The sequence below is a fragment of the Eriocheir sinensis genome, chromosome 51, assembly GCF_024679095.1.
Source record: "Eriocheir sinensis breed Jianghai 21 chromosome 51, ASM2467909v1, whole genome shotgun sequence".
Lineage (NCBI taxonomy): Eukaryota > Metazoa > Arthropoda > Malacostraca > Decapoda > Varunidae > Eriocheir > Eriocheir sinensis.
Window position 1 is genome coordinate 9,533,018 of NC_066559.1, and position 7,737 is coordinate 9,540,754.

A 7,737-nucleotide genomic window follows, 5' to 3' on the forward strand; every position below is an offset into this window, starting at 1 on the left:
AAGGATGGAGGAGAAGAAGGAAGAGGAATTGAGGATATAAAAAGAAGAAGTATAGGACGTTGTAAAAGGAAGATAGAAAGAGAAGAGCAGGAGAAAAGAAGATGGGGAGGAGGAGGAAGAGGCGGAAGGAAGGAAGGAAGGAGGGTTGAAGGGAGAGTGTTGGAGGAGGTCAAGTTATGAAGGAGAGTTAATAGAGGTGGTGGTGGTGGCGGTGGTGGTGGTGGTGGTGGTCACTGTGTGGTCTAACCCAAACTATAAAAGACCTTTGTACGCACACACACACACACACACACACACACACACACACACACACACACACAGAATGACTTAACGTATGAAATTATAAATAAAGAAGGAAAGAAAAGAGAAAAAAGAAAGAAAGGAAGAAATATATAGGAAAAGGAAGACAAGAAAACGAGGAAAAAAGAAAGAATGAGAGGAAAAGGAATAAAGAAAAGAAAAACAGGATGAAAGAAAGTAAGAAAGAAAAGAAAGAGAGAGGAAGAAAGAATGAAATAAATGTATAGAAATGTATGAAAAATTTATATATTCTCTCTCTCTCTCTCTCTCTCTCTCTCTCTCTCTCTCTCTCTCTCTCTCTCTCTCTCTCTCTCTCTCTCTCTCTCTCTTCCCCCCCTCCCTCCTCCCCTCCCTCCCTCCCGTTCCCACGCCTATGGACCCCCGGAACGGCCAAACAAACGTAACAAATTGGACACGTTTGGACACGTTCCTTTCACTCTATTATTGAGGAACGAATGAAGGGGGGGAAGGAAGGGAAAGAAAGGGCTATGTATTGATTCCCTCTTTCTTTCTTCTTTTTTTCTTCTTTTCTTTCTTTCACTATTATGGAGGAAGGAAAGGAAGGGAAAGAAGGGAATATATTGATTTCCTTTCTTTCTTCTTTTTTCTTCTTTTCTTTCTTTTACTATTATGGAGGAAGGGAAGGAAGGGGAAGAAAGGGCTATATGTTGATTTCCTTTTTCTTTCTTTCTTCTTTTTTCTTCTTTCTTTCACTATTATGGAGGAAGGGAAGGAAGGGAAAAAAGGGCTATATATTGATTTCCTCTTTCTTTTTCTTCTTTCTTTCTTTCACTTTGTTATGGAGGAAGGGAAGGAAGGGAAAGGAAGGACCATATGTTAATTTCCTCTTTCTTCCTTTTTCTTCTTTCTTTTCTATTTTTTTTGTTTTTGTTTTCTTTCGCGTATCTTCTACTGAGATATATTGATTTTCTTTTTTTTTCTTCCTTTCCTTCTCTTTTTCTGTTTTCTCTTTCCTTTTCCCAACCCTGCTACTTTACTTTACTTTTATGATTTGATTTCCTCTTTGTTTTCTTTGTTTTCCATTTTCTGTTTTCTTTTTCTTCTCCGCTTCTATAATAAATCATTTTCTGTTTTTTTCTTCCTTTGCTTCTCTTTTTTTTCTCATATTTTCTGTTTATATTTTCTTTTCTTCACTACTACTACTACTACTACTACTACTACTACGACTACTACTACTACGACTACTACTACTACGACTACTACTACTACTACTACTACTACTACTACTACTACTACTACTACTACCACCACCACTACCACCAATAATAATAATAATAATAATAATAATAATAATAATAAAGTATTCAATGGGGCAGAAAACAATAACAGCACTACGAGATGAAGTACTTAATGGCAGAGCGTTATTACCGTGATGTTAACGCGTTTAATACCTGTATTTCACGACGCGGTGCTGGCTCATTAACGCTAATTAGCTTATTGTTACAGGTGAACAGGAGGCGACAGGTAGGTGTTGTTTTGTCCTATGTTGTCGTTATTATTGTTATTATTAGTTACCATTATTATTATTTGTCATTGTTATTGTTGTTGGCTCTCGAGGTTATGCACGAGAAGGGACTGAGAGCCGTATTACCAAACATTTTGTCGCCTAAGTTCACCTATTTGACAAGGCTTTTCTAGGACTTTTGGGCATTTCCAGGGGTAGTTTTTTGACCTGATGGTAGTTTGACCCTTCTTCTGTACCATGAACCTAAAGAAACACTCATTTGACAAGGCTTTTCTAGGACTTTTGGGCATTTCCAGGGGTAGTTTTTTGACCTGGTGGTAGTTTGTCCCTTCTTCTGTACATGAACCTAAAGAAACATTCATTTGACAAGGCTTTCCTAGGACTTTTGGGCATTTCCAGGGGTAGTTTTTTGACCTGACGGTAGTTTGTCCCTTCTTCTGTACCATGAACCTAAGGAAACACTCATTAGAACCCAATTGCCTCCCTCTTTGACCTTTATAAATAGTTGATGTTAGAAGCGAAACTGTCTTATAACACCAACCTGAGGGTCTCCTGGGCCGCACCAAGGTCCAGTCGTCTGAAGGCTTGCTGGGTGACACAGTTCAGTCTGTTCATGCATGTGGTCAGGACGTCGAGGCCACCAAAAGCTTCCCGAAATTGACTTCACTATATCCCTTCCTCCTTCCCTTCTCCCTTCCCTTCCCTCCCTTCACTTCCTTTTCTATAGATTTTCCGCGCCCTCTGTTTTGTATATCTTTCTTAGTCTTGTTCTTTCTCCGTCTCTTGCTGGCACCGAAATTGACCTCTCTTTCGGCCACCTCTTTGGATTCTTTTTGTGAGCAGCGAGTAGCGGGCTTTTTTTTTACTATTATTGTTTCCTTTTTTTGTGCCCTTGAGCTGTCTCCTTTGTTGTAAAAAAAAAAAGTATTGGTGAGAAGTGAGTAAAGCGACGCGTCCCCGGGAGTATGTTCCCCATTAGTTAGTAGTTATTGTTATTCTTGCTGCTATAGTTTATGTAGTTGTTATTGTTGTTGTTGTTGTAGTAATGGTAATAGTAGTAATAATAACAGTAAATCAGCAGTAGTACTAAGAGTAGAAGTGTGTGTGTGTGTGTGTGTGTGTGTGTGTGTGTGCGTGTGAGTCAGTCAGTCATTTTCAAAGATCATTCGTATAAACATCACTATTTGTCTAATCGAGTTTCTTTTTTTTTTTTCTTTTTTCTCATTGAGTTTCTCCTTCGCACCTGTTCATCTTCTCATTCGCTCTTCCCTTTCATCTTTTTTTTTTTCATTCTCTTCAACTTTCATTTTTCTTGTATAATTAAACATCCGGTTCATGCAGGCGTCCCGTGTTACAATCTGCATGACGGGACGAACGCTTTCACTGATATATGTTAATTAATACTCTCTCTTGCTCGCTCGCTCGCTTGCTCTCTCATTTTTTCATTTTTATCATTTCTAACCATTTTCCTTCGAGTTTCCATCAAGTCAGTATTTTAATATTTCTACCAATTTCTCTTCTCTTTCAATATCTTTCGTATTTTTTTTTCAACATTTTCAACCATTTTCCTTCGAGTCTCCATCAAGTTAGTAATTTAATATTTCTACCAATTTCTCTTTTCTTTCAATATCTTTCCTATTTTATTTTTTATTTTTCAACATTTTCAACCATTTTCCTTCGAGTCTCCATCAAGTTAGTAGTTTAATATTTCTACCAATTTCTCTTTTCTTTCAATATCTTTCCTATTTTATTTTTTATTTATCAACATTTACAACCATTTTCCTTCGAGTTTCCATCAAGTTAGTAATTTAATATTTCTACCAATTTCTCTTTTCTTTCAATATCTTTCCTATTTTATTTTTTATTTTTCATCATTTTCAACCATTTTCCTTCGAGTTTCCATCAAGTTAGTAGTTTAATATTTCTACCAATTTCTCTTCTCTTTCAATATTTTTCGTTTATTTTTTTTTTCAACATTTTCAACCATTTTCCTTCGAGTTTCCATCAAGTTAGTAATTTAATATTTCTACCAATTTCTCTTCTCCTTCAATATCTTTCTTAATTTCTTTTATTTTCATCATTTCCAACCATTTTCCTTCGAGTTTCCATCAAGTTAGTAATTTAATATTTCTACCAATTTCTCTTCTCTTTCAATATCTTAAGTAATTTTATTTTTACTCTTCTAATCTTCTCTTTTACGACATGCCCCTTCCAGCCCTCCCTCCCTTCCGTCCCTTACTCCCTTCCTCACCTCAATCTCCCTTCTCCCTTTCATCCCTTTGTCCCTTTAAACTCTCTCATCCTCCCTTCCTTCCCTGCTCTACTCCATCCTTCTTCCTCGCCCTCCATTTCACTCTCCTTCCTTTCCTTCCTTCGTCTCCGTTTCTCCAATTCTCCTCCTCTTTCTTCTTCATTTCCTTCCACACTCAATCTTCTTCTCTCTCTTCTTCTCTTGAATTCTCTCACTCTCTCCTATTTCCTCTTTCGCTTTCCTCCTTCCCTTCTTTTTTCCTCCTTTCCCTCCTTCCCTCTCTCCATCTCTCCTTCTTTCTCAGTCTCGCTTTTAACCTTTTTTCTTTTGCTTATTTTCCTTCCTTCCTTCCTTCTCTCCCTTCATCCTTTCCTCCATCTCTCCATCTTTCTCTTTCTCCCTCCTCACCTCTTTCCTTTCCTTCCTTTCCCTCCCTTCCATTTCCTCCTTCCATCCATTCTTTCCTCCATCCCTCCATCTCTCTAACTTTCCCTCCATGCCTCCTTTACTTCCTTCCTTCTCTTCTCTCCCTTCTCTCCCTTCCCTCCATTCTCCCCTCTTCTCCTTCCATTCATTATCTCCTCTTTCCATCTCTTCATCTTTATTATTTTCCACTTCCTTTCTTCACTTTATTCCCTTCCTTTCCTTCCTTCCTTTCCTCATCTCCCTTTCTCACTCCATTCCCTCCATCCTTCTCTCCCTCTCTCCCTTCATATGGCAGGTGTGATAGGCTAGGGTATTACACCCTCCTTCCAGTTCCTCCTCTTGGCCCTCCCTTCCTCCCCTTCACTTCCTCCTAAGAGGAGAGAGAGATGGGCCTCGCCTCTGAGAAGGAAAGAGGGGGAGAGAGGAGAGGAGAGAGAGGAAAGGAGGGGAGGAATGAAAGAGAGGGAATAAAAAGGAGAGAGAGAGAGAGAGAGAGAGAGAGAGAGAGAGAGAGAGAGAGAGAGAGAGAGAGAGAGAGAGAGACCAAGAAAAAAAAGAAAATAAATAAAAAAACAAATACAAGTAAACACAAAACAAACAAGTGCAAAAAATAATAAAAATACGACAAAAAAAAACTTTAAAAAAAACTTGAAAGCGAAGGAATTTAAGGAAGGAAAGAAGGAAAAGATAAGGGATGAGATAGAGAGAAAGAGAAAGAGAGAGAGAGAGAGAGAGAGAAGAGATACAAAAGAAAGAAAGAAAGAAAGAAGAAGGAAAAAAGGAAGAAAAGAAGGAGATAGAAGAGAGAGAGAAGAAGAAGGAAGAGAGAGAGAGAGAGAGAGAGAGAGAGAGAGAGAGAGAGAGAGAGAGAGAGAGAGAGCAGGAGTGGACGTAGTTAATGTGGAGTGGCTCTGAGGCTGATCGCTAAAATATGTGACAATTGAAGTAACAGCGGCGTGAGGGGGGTGGAGGGGGAGGAGGGGAGGGGGAGGAGGGTGGAGGGGAGGGAGGAGGAGGGGGAGGGTGGTGTGGGGGGGGGGGGGGTGTGTGTGTGGGGGGGGGTGTGGTGGGGGGTGGTGGGGGAGTGTGGAGAGGTGGGAGAGTGTGTGGAGGTGGGAGGAGGGCCTGGAGGGTGGGGGGGGGTGGGTGGGGGGTCGTTTGGGGGAGTGTGTGTGGGGGGGAGGTGCCTGTAGGTTCGGGGAAGGAGAGGTATGGGTGTGTGGGGGAAGTGGGGAGGGGGGTTTTTTGAGGTGGGGGGGGGGGGGGGTGTCCTGAAGGTTCAGGGGGAGGAGGTGGGTGTGTAGAGGAGAGGTGATGGTAGTGGGTTGCAGGGGGAAGGGGGGCAGTCTATCTATCTATCTATCTATCTCATCTGGTACAAAACAATAACACTAATAGTATAAAATTAAGATAAGGTAGGAATATGCTTTTTCATCTCTTTTTCTTTACCTTTCTATCTATCTATCCATCCATCCATCTATCTCTATGTCTCTCTTTCTCATCTTATAGAAAAAAATTATGATAAAAATTATAGTAAAGTTAATAACAACAACAATAACATCAAAAAACTAACAAATCCACCACCACCACCATCACCACCACCATCACCACCACCACTACCACATCCTCCACCCCCCCACCCCACCCTGTACAAGCCGTAGGGAGTTACCCCTCAGCAACTATTCCAATCACAGGTACCAGCCCAGCAGCAGGCCTAACAAGCCGTGGGTTACCTGTCAGCCGCTTAATTCCAATCACAGGTAGGTCGATTTTTTTCTCCCCCCCCCCCTCTCGAGTCTTGGGTTCCCTGGTGGTGAGCCCCGGGAGGTAGTGCGTGAAAGGGGAAAGATGAGGGAGGGGAAGGGGACAAGGGAGTGGGGAGGCGGGGAGTGAGTGGTGAGGGGGGAGGAGGCAGGGAAGGGGACAGGGGTGGGATTGGGGGAGGAAGGGGGAGGGGGGAGGTGTTTGGTGGGGTGGTGTTGGATGGGGGATGGTGGGACAGACGTGTGTGGTTCAGGAAGGGAAGGAATGGAGGGGGAGATGATTGGGGTGGTGCTGGATGGGAAGGGATGGGATAGGAGATGACTGGAGGGGTTTAGGAAGGGAAGGAATGGAGGAGATGATTGGGGTGGTGCTGGATGGGAAGGGATGGGATAGGAGATGACTGGAGGGGTTCAGGAAGGAAAGGAATGGAGGAGATGATTGGGATGGTGTTGGATGGGAAGGGATGGGATAGGAGATGGAGATGACTGGGAGGGAGGAGGAAGGAAGGAATGGAGAAGGAAGATGGGGTGGGGAAGGATGGGAAGGATGGGGGAGGGACAGGAGTTATTCAGAGAGGAAGGAAGAGAGGAGAGGAAGGAGATGGGTGGGAAAAAAGATGGAGGGAAGGGACTGGAAGGGATGAGAGGGAAAGGGTATAGGGAAGGAAGGGATGGAATAAGGGGGGATAGGAGAAATATGATGGATGAAAATGGGGAGAAAGATGACTGGAGGGGTTTAAGAAAGGAAGAAGGAAGATGGAAGTGATGACAGGGTGGAAAAGGAAAAGGAGATGGGAAAGGGGAAGATGAGTGGGAGGGGGATGGGGGAGGAAGGAAGAAAAGAAGGAAGAAAAGAGGAAAGAAAGAAAAGGATGGAGAAAAGGAAAAGGAGGGTGGAGGAAGCAAGGATAGGATTGGATAAGATTGCGTATGATGGGATGGGATGGGATGGGAGGTGAAATATAATGAGAGGATACAGGAAGTTAGAGATAGGATGGGGAAGGAACTAGAAGGAAGGAAAGAAGGAAGGAAGGAAGGAAGGGAGAAAGGAAGGAAGGATCGAAGAGGAGATAGCCGGAATAAGGGATCGTGTTAAGGAAGGAAGGAAGGAAGGAAGGAAGAAAAAATAAAAAAAAGAAAGAAAGAAAGAACGAAAGAAAAAAAGAAAGAAAAAAAAAGAAAAGAAAAAAAAAGAAGAGAGAAAAGAAAAAAAGAAAAAAGAAAAGAAAGAAAAGGAAAAGAAAAGGGGAAGAAAGAAAGAAAGGGAAAAGAAAGAAAAAAAAGGAAGGAAAAAAGAAAAAAGAATGGAGAGAAAGAAAAGAAAAAAAAAAGAAGAAGGAAGAGGAAGGAAAGAAAGAAAGGAAGGAAGGAAAAAAAAAAGAAAAAGAAGAAATAGGATGGAATGGGATGTAAATGAAGAATGAAGGAAGCAAGGAAGGAGTGTAGAATCAGGTAGTAATGTGCCATGAAGTAGGATTGTGACGGCACATGGGATATATGAAAGGACCTCG